Below are 14,027 nucleotides of genomic sequence, written 5' to 3'. Positions count from 1 at the left end.
AATACCGGAATCAGTGTTGTAAAAATCGGTCTAGGCGGTCGATTAATCGGCGCCTAGGCGCTTGGCAGCCACCAACCGCCTACAAATAGGTGTTAGAGGGTTAATTAATCAGCCTTGGTCAATATCGGTCAAAATCGGTCCAATTCAGTCCAAATCGGACTAAATTGGACCAACTCGGACCCTAATCGGACCAGCTAAATTTAAGAAACGCGCTAGCTCAAAGGAGCCAGCTTGCTAACATAGCTTGGATTGTTTTTCTAAGAGATACAAGCTTTTTTTATAGCATAAGTCTGCCTCTAAAGAATGCTCCCACCAGCGATGTGGGATGGACTTATAACTGTTTCATATCTCCACTTTACATCTCGTTCTTCCCTACTTTGCATCTTGTTCTTCGAAAGGAGAATTTGAGTTCCATCACCAACCCACCCTTATTCTCGAATAAGGAAGGTATCACGACTCCAGTGTACAAAGGATAGTTCTTCTCCCTAATTCAGTTGCTTCAATCTACGAAGGTTCTTCTCCCTGATTCCATCTCCGACGCCATGTAAAGCTGATTTTAACGACGATAGTTCTTATAATTCAGTTGCTTCAATCTACGAAGGTTAGTACTTCTCGGTGACTCGGATTAACGAGGATGCAGGTGGCGGTTGGAGCAGGTGGTGGAAATTGCGTCGACATGAACCTCGCAGGTTAGTTATTCAATCACGACTCAGCGCCTTTGGTCTTAATTCTTTCGACTCAATCCTTGTTGATCAATGATCCGATTGGATGATTTTTTGGAAACTATCCGACTAGGCTGTTGCAAGCTACTTCTTTGAGCCCGATTTTTGCAATTGCAGATTGTTTATTAAGTTCCCTTACTTCCAGCAGCAACTCCATCTTCTTCAAGGATATACTTGGGTAAATTTATAAAGTCTCACTAGTGCAAATTGGACACTTCTTCTTCTTGCCCGCCAGGTGTTCGATAAAATGTCTAAATGAAGTTTTATGTGTGAAACGATGGTGCTAGCCAAATGATGGTTCCAATGTTTGCAACTTTAGGGTTCACAACCTCATGGAACACCCTCTCTTCAACAATCAATCTTCTTTTTTCATTTGATAGGTGTTATTTTCAGTTAGTATGTCATGTGGTCTCTTATATTGTTGAACATTTCTAAGTTGCTTCATTTTCCTTCTCTCAGGTGGACAAAGCACAATTTCTATAAAGCCTAATGCTTCAAAAATGATGCAGATGGAGGTAATAAGACACATAATATTATTTGCTCTATATTTTGTAATAAACAATATGTGATTTTGTTATTTATGTTTTGATTTAACAGAAGATGATGTTGAGTAGCCAAGTAGCCCATCTGTGAAAAAGAACAAAGAGACTGGTATCTATTTGTTTCTTTCAAAGTGATTCAACAGATAAAGATGCATGGAAAGATAGAGGGACAGGACAACTGTATATCAAATGCAAAGAATGTTTCACCACAGGCACCAAAGAATCCAAACTTACAATTGTTGTTAGAAATGATGTATGTTATATTTAATTTTTATTTTCACAAAAGTTTTAAAGATTTATGAGAAGTTTCCTTCATTTTGTTATATCATTATTGTGGAAAAGGTCTCGTAATTAATAATGCCGTGTTGCAAATAATGGCCAATTATGTTCTATGTTTTGGGTTTCTTTTCAAGTGGGTTTTTATGTGAAGTTACAAATCAAAAACAAAAATTAATTATGTATTACATATTTATTATTCGGTAGATTTACTAATTTTTGAATAATTTTTTAATAATCAATGGTCTCCGATTAATCCCCCGATTAATCCTCACCTAGCCGATTAATCCCTTGACCCCAGTCCATCGCCGAACCTACGTCGAGCGTTTTCTGCAACCTTGACCGGAATTAAGGATAGAATCCGCACATCGAGGAAAAGTTAATCCACAGTTCTAGATACAGGTTTTTTTTAATGTGACCAGTAGATTCTCATGTATATCTGCCTGTTCAACCTATCCGAGCGTCGTATTGTCAGGCTAAACAGATCTAACTAGTTCAAGATTCGTCAAGTCCTTGAATTCCTTAAGTTTAATTCTTCCTAGTCAAGTCCAGTTAGAATCTTTCATGCCTACCAGCGCATCGAATACAAAGCATAGACAGTTTAATTTTGGTACGTTACGCAGATTCAGATTGCCTGTTATCACTTGATAATATCACTTCCCAACACATCACCTACAAGCAAAGCTATTAGTAACATATTTTTGATTTTATGATTTTTTAATGTTTCTGGATTTTTAAAATTTTTCAATTTTTGTTTATTTCTCCCCCTAAATTTGTGCATGGGTGAGAATGAAATCACTAAAATGCGCAAATTTAAACTAATTCAACCAAAAAAAATAAAAATATAAATTAAATGATAAAAAATAAAAAAAATAAAAAAATAAAAGATTAATCCACAAAACGAATCATTTTTAGAAATCCCACAAGCACATCGAATCGAGATTTGTTAAAAGGCTTGGTGAACAGATCCGCCACATTATTAGTAGTGGGAACCTGTTCCAGCCGGATGAGTGAACGTTCATAACAATCTATGATAAAGTGAATTTTGATATCACTATGCTTGGTTTTGGAATGTTGGATAGGATTTTTAGCAATTTGAATCACATCCTCATCATCACAGTAAATGGGAGTTTCTAGATAATTCAAACTGTAATCCAACAGCTGATGTTGGATCCAAATAACTTGAGAGCTACAAGCAGATGCAACAACATATTCCGCTTCTGATGTTGAGGTTGAGACGGTATGTTGTTTCTTGCACTGCCATGACACCAGCCTATCTCCAAGGAATTGACACCCTCCTGATGTAGATTTCCTGTCAAGCTCACAACCTCCATAATTACTGTCGGCAAAAGCATATAAATCAAATTCGGAATTTTTCGGATACCAAAGACCCAACTTTGGGCTGCCTTTGATATATCGAAAAATTCTTTTGACAGCAATAAGATGTGAAAATTTAGGATTAGCCTGATAATGTGCGCATTGACAAACTGCAAACATGATGTCTGGACGGCTTGCAGTAAGATACATCAATGACCCGATCATTGATCTGTAGTGTGTCTGATCTACAGATTCGCCATCAGTATCTGGAGTCAGCAGGGGTCTTTCTGATGGGTTTTAGCCATATGAACATTCCTATGTGCACATACAAACCCTAATGCTTGGATCTAGGTTTCTCTAATTGAACATGCATTGAATCCAAGACTTTTGAACAATAGATCTAGGTAATAACACAAGAAAAACAGATCTAGAAGATTACCTTAAGTTGCTTGCTTGAATCTTCTTTTCCTTGGAGCTTAGAGTCATAATTGTCACTCCTCTAATGGCTTACAAACACCAACTTAGCAAGAGGATGATTAGAGAGAGAGGGGAGGAAGCAAGAAATCGGCCAGGGTTCTTCCAAAGGCAAGAGTCCCGATTTCATTGACCCCTTGGGTCTATTTATACTTGGAAGGCTCCTAGGGTTTCACCCTTAAACCCTAATTGGATAACTTAGGCCCTAAGCAATCCAATCCCCCTTATGATAAGCCTTGGAAGATTTCTAGGTCTATCCAAAGCCCTAAAACTGGCCACCCCTTATCCTTAAGGGATTACAGCCCAAAGTACAACTATCATACAATTGACAGTTTATGCCCTTTTATTTAATTAATCTCTTTAAGTCACCAAATTAATTCCTAATTAATTTATGACTTATATTAATCAAATAACAATATTATTATTCCTTATATTATTCTCATAATATATAAATAATATTTCTTCTCTCATTACAAATCATCCTGTCAAGTTGCTATGGTGAAGGCAACCCAAAAGGACCATGCACAATCGGGTCAAATACTTGCCTAATATATTTGCAGCCTTAGACACTATTCCAACAGTCTCCCACTTGGATAAGTCTAGTAACTATATACAAGTATAATCCGATTAGCAATCGTAGCTCTCAAAGATGCTGTCAAACTCTGATTTTATCAATCCTGTCCTTTAGATAAGGGATCATACAGTCCTCTGTTTAGATATCATGCTGACAATTCTATGGAACCAATTTGTCGAGCAATTGGTTTCTCGATCTCAGATTTATTCGACATAGAACTTAATCGAACACATCAATTCAGTTCTGACCGGGCCCGACACATAAGTCAAATCAAATCATCGAGCGGCCGAGATATTGCTTTTACCCTCTTAGGATAAAGGTAACAGATAAACTTCGACTTATATGCATTTACTTATTCATTAATCAACTATACACAACAATGCGTTTTATAACATCAAGTTACTGATGCAGGTTCGCATTATCAATGTAAAACTAATTAACAAATAACAAACCATATATCTAGGTTTTAAGACCATATGATATTATCGTCTTGCGATCACCCTTTTTATCACATTCCATAAGGTGATTCCAGCAAGCGCGGGTTTGTTCCAATGCTCAAAACTAGTTCATAAGCACTCATGAACGTTGCATCAAACTTTTGCTATGTCTAATACCATTTAGACAATCTACACACCAATTCATGACAATCTTCATTCATACCTACTTCCAACATATGAACGATTGTGGATAATTTGAATAATTCGATTATTCTTAATAAACTCAATTATTTTGGAAGTCAAAACATGCAAAGTGAAACAATAGTTAAACAATTAACATAAGACAGTAACATTACTCATAAATAATACTCCTTTATTTCATCATCAAATGTTAATTACATTTATCTATTACACGTTTCTAATAGTATCTAATCTATACTAATATCATCCTTCAGCCCAATACTCCTAGCATGCTGCAAGTGCTTACCCCTGCTCAGTCCCTTCGTAAGCGGATCTGTTGGGTTATCATCTGATGATATCCTCTTAACCACGAGTTGTCCTTCTTCTACTCGATGTCTAATAAAGTGATATTTTCTGTCGATATGTCTAGATCTACCATGATCCCTCGGTTCCTTGGTCAAGACAACCGCTCCTTCATTATCACAGAAAATTTCCATGGGCTCCTTTATAGCAGGTACAACTCCAAGATCACCGATGAAGTTCTTCAACCATATTGCCTCCTTCGACGCTTCGCTCGCTACAATGTACTCTGATTCGCACGTTGAATCAGCTACGGTTTCCTGCTTGGAACTTTTCTAAGTCACTGCTCCTCCATTCAGGGTAAAGACCCAGCCCGACTGCGAACGGTAGTTGTCCCTGTCGGTCTGAAAACTGGCGTCACTATACCCTCGCACCTTTAAGTCATCACTCCCTCCGAGGACTAAAAACCATTCCTTCATCCTCCGAAGGTAATTAAGGATATTCTTGACCGCAATCCAATGGGCTCTGCCAGGTTTCCCTTGATATCTACTTACCACGCTCAAAGCAAAGGCTACAACAGGGCGAGTACAAGTGATAGCATACATGATTGAGCCAACTGCGGAAACGTATGGAACTCGGCTCATTTCTGCTATTTCAGCTTCGGTACTCGGACTTTGAGTCTTACTCAACTTGGCATTACTTTGTATCGGTAATTCTCCCTTCTTTGAGTTTTCCATACTAAAACGTTTTAGTACTTTATCTAAGTAAGTGTTCTGACTAAGTCCTATTAGTCTCTTACTTCGTTCTCTCACTATCCTTATTCCCATAATATAGGAAGCCTGTCCGAGGTCCTTCATAGCGAAGCACTTCCCGAGCCAGGACTTGATCTCCTGCAGTTTCGGGACGTCGTTTCCTATGAGTAGTATGTCATCGACATACAAAACGAGGAAGCTTACTATACTCCCACTGGCTTTGACATATACACATGATTCATCTTCGCTTCGTACAAATCCAAACTCTTTGACTTTCTCATCGAAGCAAAGATTTCATCTGCGAGATGCTTGCTTAAGTCCATAAATGGACTTCTCAAGCTTACACACTCTATTCGGATGCTTTGGATCAACAAAACCCTCTGGCTGAGCCATGTAAACATCCTCAGCCAACTTCCCATTAAGGAAAGCGGTCTTGACATCCATTTTCCAAATCTCATAATCATGAAATGCGGCAATTGCTAGCATCACTCTAATAGATTTTATCTTCGCAACTGGTGAGAAGGTCTCATCATAGTCAACTCCGGGAGTTTGAGTAAAGCCCTTCGCAACCAATCGTGCCTTATATGTGTGTACGTTTCCATCCACGCCGGTCTTCTTCTTGAAGATCCATTTGCACCCAACGGTCTTACGTCCGGGCACATTATCAACCAAATTCCAAACTTGGTTGTCATACATGTATTGGATCTCGCTATCCATTGCCTCTTTCCATTTCGCAGACTCCGGGCCTGCCATGGCTTCCTTATAACTATTAGGTTCATCTAGATTTATTAGTGTACCATCACTAATATACGTGTCCCCTTCGGTAGTAATATGAAAACCATAAAACTGGGGTTGAACTCTAACTCTTTCGGAACGTCTAAGAGGTAAGGACTCGTCAATCGGTTCAACCGGAGTTTGCTCCTCGGTTTGAGCGCCAACGGTAGAGGTTCCTTCATCAATCGACTCTTAAATCTCTTCAAGCTCGATTTGCCTCCCACTGTCTCCTTGTCTTATGAGTTCTCGCTCTCGGAAAACTCCTCTCCTCGCAACGAAGACAACATTGTCCTTCGGTCTATAGAATAGATATCCAAAGGATTTCTGCGGGTAGCCGATGAAAATACATCGCTCCCTACGAGGTTCGAGCTTGTCGTGGGTATCTCGTCTTACGAAAGCCTCACAACCCCAAACCTTGATATGTGCTAACGAGGGAGCTTTCCCTGTCCACATCTCGTGAGGTGTTTTGGCAACCTTCTTAGTAGGGACTCGGTTAAGGATATGGGCGGCAGTCTCTAAGGCATACCCCCATAATGAGATAGGTAATGAAGCATGACTCATCATAAAGCGGACCATGTCTAACAAGGTTCGATTACGCCTTTCTGCCACACCATTCAGCTGTGGTGTCCTAGGTGGAGTCAATTGTGAAACTATTCCACACTCTTTGAGATAGTCGTGGAATTAAAGACTTAGGTACTCTCCTCCTCGATCGGATCGAAGCATCTTGATTTTACTGCCCAATTGATTCTCCACTTCATTCTTGAACTCTTTGAACTCTTCAAACGTTTCTAACTTTTTCTTGATTAAGTAGATATACCCATATCTACTATAGTCATCGGTAAAAGTCACATAGAAGCGGTTTCCATCCTTCGTGGTTGATCTAAAGGGTCCACATACATCGGTATGTATGAGGTCCAATAAACCCTCACCCTTTTCACATGTACTAGTGAAGGGTGACTTGGTCATCTTTCCAAGTAAACAAGACTCGCATGTGTCATCTTCCCTAAGGTCGAATGACTCCAACACTCCATCCTTTTGGAGTTGGGCTATGCGCTTCTTGTTGACATGTCCAAGACGACAATGCCACAAGGATGCTTTATCCATACTATTGGAAGAATCCATGCACAAAACATCATTTCCTAGGTTATATACAATCATAACAATTTCATAAATTCCATTACATGGCATTGCTTCAAAATATAAGACACCATTTAGATAAGCATAAATTGAACCATTCTCATTATTAAAAGAAAATCTAAATCCTTGTCTAAACAAACCATGAAACGAAATGATGTTTCTTTCCATTTCTGGCGAGTAGCAACAATTATTCAAATCTAAACATAAACCATTACTAAGCACTAAAGAATACACTCCAATCTTGGTCACAGGCGACGATCTTCTGTTCCCCATGATTAGATTTATTCTTCCATGCTCCACATCCCTATTTCTTCTTAGTCCCTGCAATTCAGAACAAATGTGGTAACCACACCCGGTATCTAGTACCCAAGAAATAGCATGAGATGAATCATTAGATTTAATTGTGTATATACCTGCGAAAGACGGCTTGATCTTTCCTTCCCTGATGGCTTGCAGGTATTCTGGGCAGCTTCTCTTCTAATGCCCTATTTTGTGGCAATGGTGGCACTCTGCCTCCTTTGGGTTAGGATTGGGCTTAGCAGGATCAACTTTGGTCCCACTAGAAGAGGAACCATCTCGGGACTTTCCCTTGCGGTAGCTCTTAGACGGAGCCTTCCTCTTCTTGCCCCTACCTTGCCCAATTGCTAAAATAGGAGCAGCTGGTGGATTGGGAGTTGGTGCAATAGAATTGTCCTTGAGGTTGCTCTCAGCAGCCCTAAGGAGACCTTGGAGCTTACTTAGGGTAACCTCCTCCTTGTTCATGTGCTAGGTCATCCTAAATTGATTGTAACACGGAGGCAAGGAGTGAAGCACCATGTCGATAGCCAAGTCTTCCCCAAAGTCAACATTCAACTTGTGAAGATGATCGACATACCTTTGCATCTTTTGCAGGTGCACGGTTAGAGATTCTCCATGACCCATTTTAGCAGAGATCATGTTAGTGAAGATCTCGTAACGTTCCTGCCTCGCGTTCTATTGGTATCTCTCCAATAAGTCTTGGTGCATTTCATACGGATACATGTCCTCGTATGACTTTTGGAATTCGGCGTTCGTTGTGGCTATCATGATGCAATGAACCTTCGTCGCATAACGTTCATGAGTCTCAAAAGCAGTCATTTCAGCCAGAGTAGCGATTTCTGGGTTGATCTTCTCGAGCTTCTCATCGAGGACATACTCCTTGTCCTCGTAGCGAGCAATTGTGCGAATGTATCTTATCCATTCGCTAAAGTTCGTCCCATCGAAAGTCACCTTTTGGCAAAGGCTCATCAATGTGAACAAGCTAGCAGCAGCGTTGTTCGCGTTCGACATCTACAAATAGAAAGGACAAAGATAGATTAGAATTTGAATCCCTAATTATCACCCAATAAGAAAAATTAGGGCTAGGATCCAACAACAATATTTACATATTAGAAAAGGGATGCCGCAATCTAACATGAAAACAATTTGAAGGTAAGTGAATGACGATTCACTAATTCTCCACCATGAAAACATAAATTTAAGTTCTAAATGTATTGAGAATTCCTAGGTTTCGATGAGATTCATTGAACTTTTCAATGGCATATTTAAATCTCGATATGCCCCTCTCGTTTGTGACTGGGATACCGAGGATCACAAAGCGGGTGTGAATTACCATGCAAACTTACACGGTGCCTTCATTGTAACAATCACCTATTCGATGTGCCGGTAAACCACACACGCTCCATCGAACTATGATAAACAATGAATCACCCTTTGCCACCTTTGCTTAGAACCAATTAGTGTGCCGGTAATCCACACATGCTCCACTAACTTCTTAGCAAGGGTGCAAAGTGTAATTTCATGGGATTGCATCAATTCACTTCTCCTAAAGTAACTAGGACTGGGAATTTTTTTTTGAAAAACATGTAGTTACTTTGTATTTCATATTATACTTTTTAATGAGGAGATGAGCTTGCCCTATCCTACCCGTTCGGCTAACGACCCTCCACCGATCAAGCAAGCGGTGGGTGTGAGTGTACACCCATTAAGCGCCATTTTATAGGCCGCAACCTTATACCCACCTTATAGACCGGCTTCGTGAATGAGGCCTACTAACGGTAAGACTAGCATTTTAATTATATATATATATATATATATATATTAATCTTGTAATATTATATTAGTATAGGGTTGAATTTTAAAATTGTAAAATTCTAGGGTTTGAAATTTAAATTGTCTAAATTAAACTTTTAATCACAAAACATAAATTTCAAAACTTGAGGGAAAGTTTTAAACTTTTCAAAACATAGGGGATCAAATAACAAATAATCCAAATTAACATTTAATCACATAATTATCCATATTTGATTTATTTAATTATTTCTTGCAAAACAATTTACCAATTTAATTAAAATAATTAATCAATTATCACATAAGGAAATTAATATTCAATTAATTGATAAATATCTTCAATTAGGTCAAGGATATACTCAAATATATATTAAAATCGGATTTGTATTGACCCATTAAGATTAAGGTAAGTTTTCAAAAGATAAACAGCAAGAAATCCCGAAATTAGCTCTTTCTGATGCTCTCGCCGAGTACCACAATGGGCTCGCCGAGTTGAGGCCTACTCGCCGAGTCCACTATGGAACTCGCCGAGTTCATCAGGCAGAATGACAAAATTAGAATTTTGCAAGCAACAAACAAGCAACCAATGCATCAATTCAATAGAAACCAATCAAGGCTCTGATACCACTGATGGGTTTTAGCCATATGAACATTCCTATGTGCACATACAAACCCTAATGCTTGGATCTAGGTTTCTCTAATTGAACATGCATTGAATCCAGACTTTTGAACAATAGATCTAGGTAATAACACAAGAAAAACAGATCTAGAAGATTACCTTCAAGTTGCTTGCTTGAATCTTCTTTTCCTTGGAGCTTAGAATCACAATTGTCACTCCTCTAATGGCTTAAAAACACCAACTTAGCAAGAGAATGATTAGAGAGAGAGGGGAGGAAGCAAGAAATCGGCTAGGGTTCTTCCAAAGGCAAGAGTCCCGATTTCATTGACCCCTTGGGTCTATTTATACTTGTAAGGCTCCTAGGGTTTCACCCTTAAACCCTAATTGGATAACTTGGGCCCTAAGCAATCCAATCCCCCTTATGATAATCCTTGGACGATTTCTAGGTCTATCCAAAGCCCTAAAACCGTCCACCCCTTATCCTTAAGGGATTACAGCCCAAAGTACAACTATCATACAATTGACATTTTATGCCCTTTTATTTAATTAATCTCTTTAAGTCACCAAATTAATTCCTAATTAATTTATGACTTATATTAATAAAATAACAATATTATTATTACTTATATTATTCTCATAATATATAAATAATATTTCTTCTCTCATTACAAATCATCCTGTCAAGTTGCTATGGTGAAGGCAACCCAAAAGGACCATGCACAATCGGGTCAAATACTTGCCTAATATAGTTGCAGCCTTAGACACTATTCCAACACTTTCGGCCATCGGCATTGATACAGGTTTTGCGTCTTGAAACCCGAACTTCTCAAGAATATCCACCACATACTTAGCTTGATGGAGCAGGATACCGGTTGAATTTTGTTTGACCTGAAGCCCCAGAAACATGGTTATTTCACTCAATGAACTCATCTCAAACCTCTTTTTCATAACGCCTTCAAAATCTTTGCATAGTTGTGGACTAGTAGACCCGAAGATAATGTCGTCAACATATATTTGGACTAGAATCTGATCATTTCCAACATACTTGATGAATAAAGTTTGATCGATAGTGCCACGAGAGTATCCATGCTCGAGCAAGTGCTTTGTAAGAGTCGCATACCACGTGCGAGGAACTTGATGTAACCCATACAACGCCTTGTCCAACTTGTAGACATGTTTAGGAAACTTCGAGTTAACGAACCCAGGGGGCTGATCAACGTAAATTTCTTCTGTCACCTTTCCATACAAGAAGGCTGTCTTGACATCCATTTGGTAAACAGTGAAGTTCATGTAGGAAGCATATGCAAGGAAGATACGAATAGCCTCCAAGCGAGCCACTGGTGCATAAACCTCAGTGTAATCAAGACCCTCGACATGTCGAAACCCGCGAACCACCAATCTTGCTTTATTTCGCACTATGACACCATAATCATCCTGCTTGTTTCGATAAACCCAACGTGTGTCAAGAGACTTTTTACCCTTTGGTAACTCAACCAATTTCCAAACTCCGAGCTTTTCGAATTGATTCATCTCTTCATGCATAGCATCTACCGAACTGGGATTATTCACAGCCATTTCAACATTCTTGGGCTCTATTTGTGAGATAAAGCAAGAATAGAGACATGTACTGACATCTCCACTCTGAATTCTGGTTCTAACTCCATCACCCAGTTGACCAATGATGTTTTCGATTGGATGATCGCGTTGAAGTCTTGATGGTATCTCTTGCTTGATATCATTAAATGAAACGGGAAGACTGTGAATGTTGAAACCTCCATCATTTGGTGAATATTCCACATCAGACGAATCTGCTACAAACTCATTATCAATTTCTTCAGGAAAGAGTAGTTCCATAAAAGTTGGAGTGACAGCGGAAGCATATCTATACATGAATTCTCTTTCAACAGGAGTAAGAGGTGTAGCATCAGCATTTGGAGTATCGTTTTGAAATGGAGACTTTGGACTACAAAGTGAAACATATGACTCCCCCTCAGGTGGAGCGGATGACTCCCCCTCAGATGGTGATGAGGATACTGTTGGAGGTTTGTAAACAACTTCTTCGTCTTCGTCTTCAGAAACAATCTTCGAACCAGACGAAGACCCAGATGAACCATCTGAAGACACATTAGTGGACTTGAAGAGCGATGTGTAATCAAATAACCAATCAGGGCCCGCTCTAGCATCCATTTCATTCTCCTCCAGCCAACGCACGTCGAAGGATTTTACAATCTGTTTCGTCTTCTTATTGTAAACCCTATACGCGGTGCGTGCAACATATCCTACGAAATAACAATCATCGGCTTTGGCATTGAACTTTGGGTTAAACTCCAGGTAAAGAAGGGTGCAAGGGCAGCCAAATACACGAAAATGACAAACTGAAGGCTTATGACTATATAGAATCTCGTACGGTGTCTTCATTTGAGCTTTGTTGATTAGGACGCGATTCTGAACGTAGCAAGCAATATTAATCGCCCCAGCCCAAAAGAAAACGGGTAACTTGGAGTCACATAGCATCATCCTTGCAGCGTCTTTTAACGTTCTATTTCTCCTCTCAGCAACACCATTTTTTTGAGGCGTGTGAGCAGAGCTGTATTGACGCACAATTCGCTTTTCTGTGCAAAAATGATCAAGAACGACATTCTTGAATTATGTTCCTTTATCAGTACGAAGCGCCTTCACTCGGTTATTGGTTTGGTTCTCAATCATCACGATGAACTTCTTTATCAGATCAGCAACCCCAACTTTATTGGATAGGAAGAAGACCCACGTAAAACGAGAGAAATCATCAATCACATCCAGACAATATGAACTTCTATTGATGCTTAGGACGTTGACCAGACCAAATAAGTCCATATGCAATAACTGGTGCACCTGACTGATTGAGTTCACCTGTTTTGGCAGATGTGGTTTTCTATGATGTTTTCCCTGGGCGCATGACACACACTTTTCAAAAGTTATAAAGTCTCTGACAGGTAAGCGTTAGACGATCTCATTCTTTGCAAGGTGATTTAGGTTCTTAGCGTTAGCATGACCGAGTCTTCGATGCCACAACATTGCGTTCTGTTCTGAAACCTTCGAAAAGAGGAAAGTGACTTGTTTAAGAATGTTGTTGTTCATATCAATGATATATGCAGTTCCATCCTGCTTTGATTTGACAAGAATGCACTCTTTTGGGATGACAATGCCTGGCTTGAGAATCATGCACTCTTTGTCGGTGAAATGTGTAGAATATCCTTTGTCCCAAATTTGGGAAACACTCAACAAGTTGTGCTTTAACTCGGGAGCAAAGTTGACATTCTCAAAGCTTAACACTCCATTTGTAACGGTTCCTCTCTGAGTGATCTTGCCACCTTCTCCACCCGCAAAGGAAACATACCCCCCATTAAAAGATTGAATGTTGCTCAATTGGGAGATGTCTCCTGTCATATGCCGGGAGCAACCGCTGTCGACGTACCAAGGTCTGATGAAATTCCTCCGCAACTGTCCCTGCAAGATGAGCGGGATCATTTAGATTTGAGAACCCAGGTCATCAGTATCCTGGGTTGGCCCTTCTTTTTCTCTGATTTATCTTTCAAAATCTTCAAGTTTGAGTCATCATTTTTGACCTTTTCAGAGGATGATGATGATTGATTTGAGGTTAATTTGGGCGTCCAATGATATTTAGGTTTCGTAACAGTCACAAATGGTTTTGAAATATGTTTCTTAGCAGTTTGCATTGAGCATCTGGATTTTCTACCAGAATTGGTTGAAGATCCAGAATTGCTATTTGACGAAACCGATCTTGGAGAAACCGTGTTCGGTTTTGGCAAACTGTTTAGGAATTTGTTATGAAAAA

The 14,027-nt window shown here is 39.4% G+C and overlaps 1 long non-coding RNA gene across 2 annotated transcripts; it reads left to right on the top strand.

Annotated features, from left to right (window-relative positions):
- Positions 1 to 280: 280 nt before the first annotated feature.
- LOC145052012 (uncharacterized) lies at positions 281 to 1,764 on the top strand. Of its 2 annotated transcripts, XR_013683904.1 has the most exons (4): positions 281 to 689; positions 840 to 1,102; positions 1,182 to 1,237; positions 1,320 to 1,764. It is a non-coding gene; the product is annotated as an uncharacterized LOC145052012 (long non-coding RNA). The 2 variants fall into 2 exon arrangements; XR_013683903.1 differs by having other exon boundaries at positions 840 to 1,237; positions 1,320 to 1,761.
- Positions 1,765 to 14,027: the final 12,263 nt, after the last annotated feature.

Source organism: Lactuca serriola, chromosome 5 (assembly GCF_051521515.1).
Source record: "Lactuca serriola cultivar US96UC23 chromosome 5, Lser_US96UC23_V15, whole genome shotgun sequence".
Taxonomy (NCBI): Eukaryota; Viridiplantae; Streptophyta; class Magnoliopsida; order Asterales; family Asteraceae; genus Lactuca; species Lactuca serriola.
Note: the sequence above shows the minus strand (reverse complement) of the source record. Positions and strands in the feature narration are given on the sequence as shown.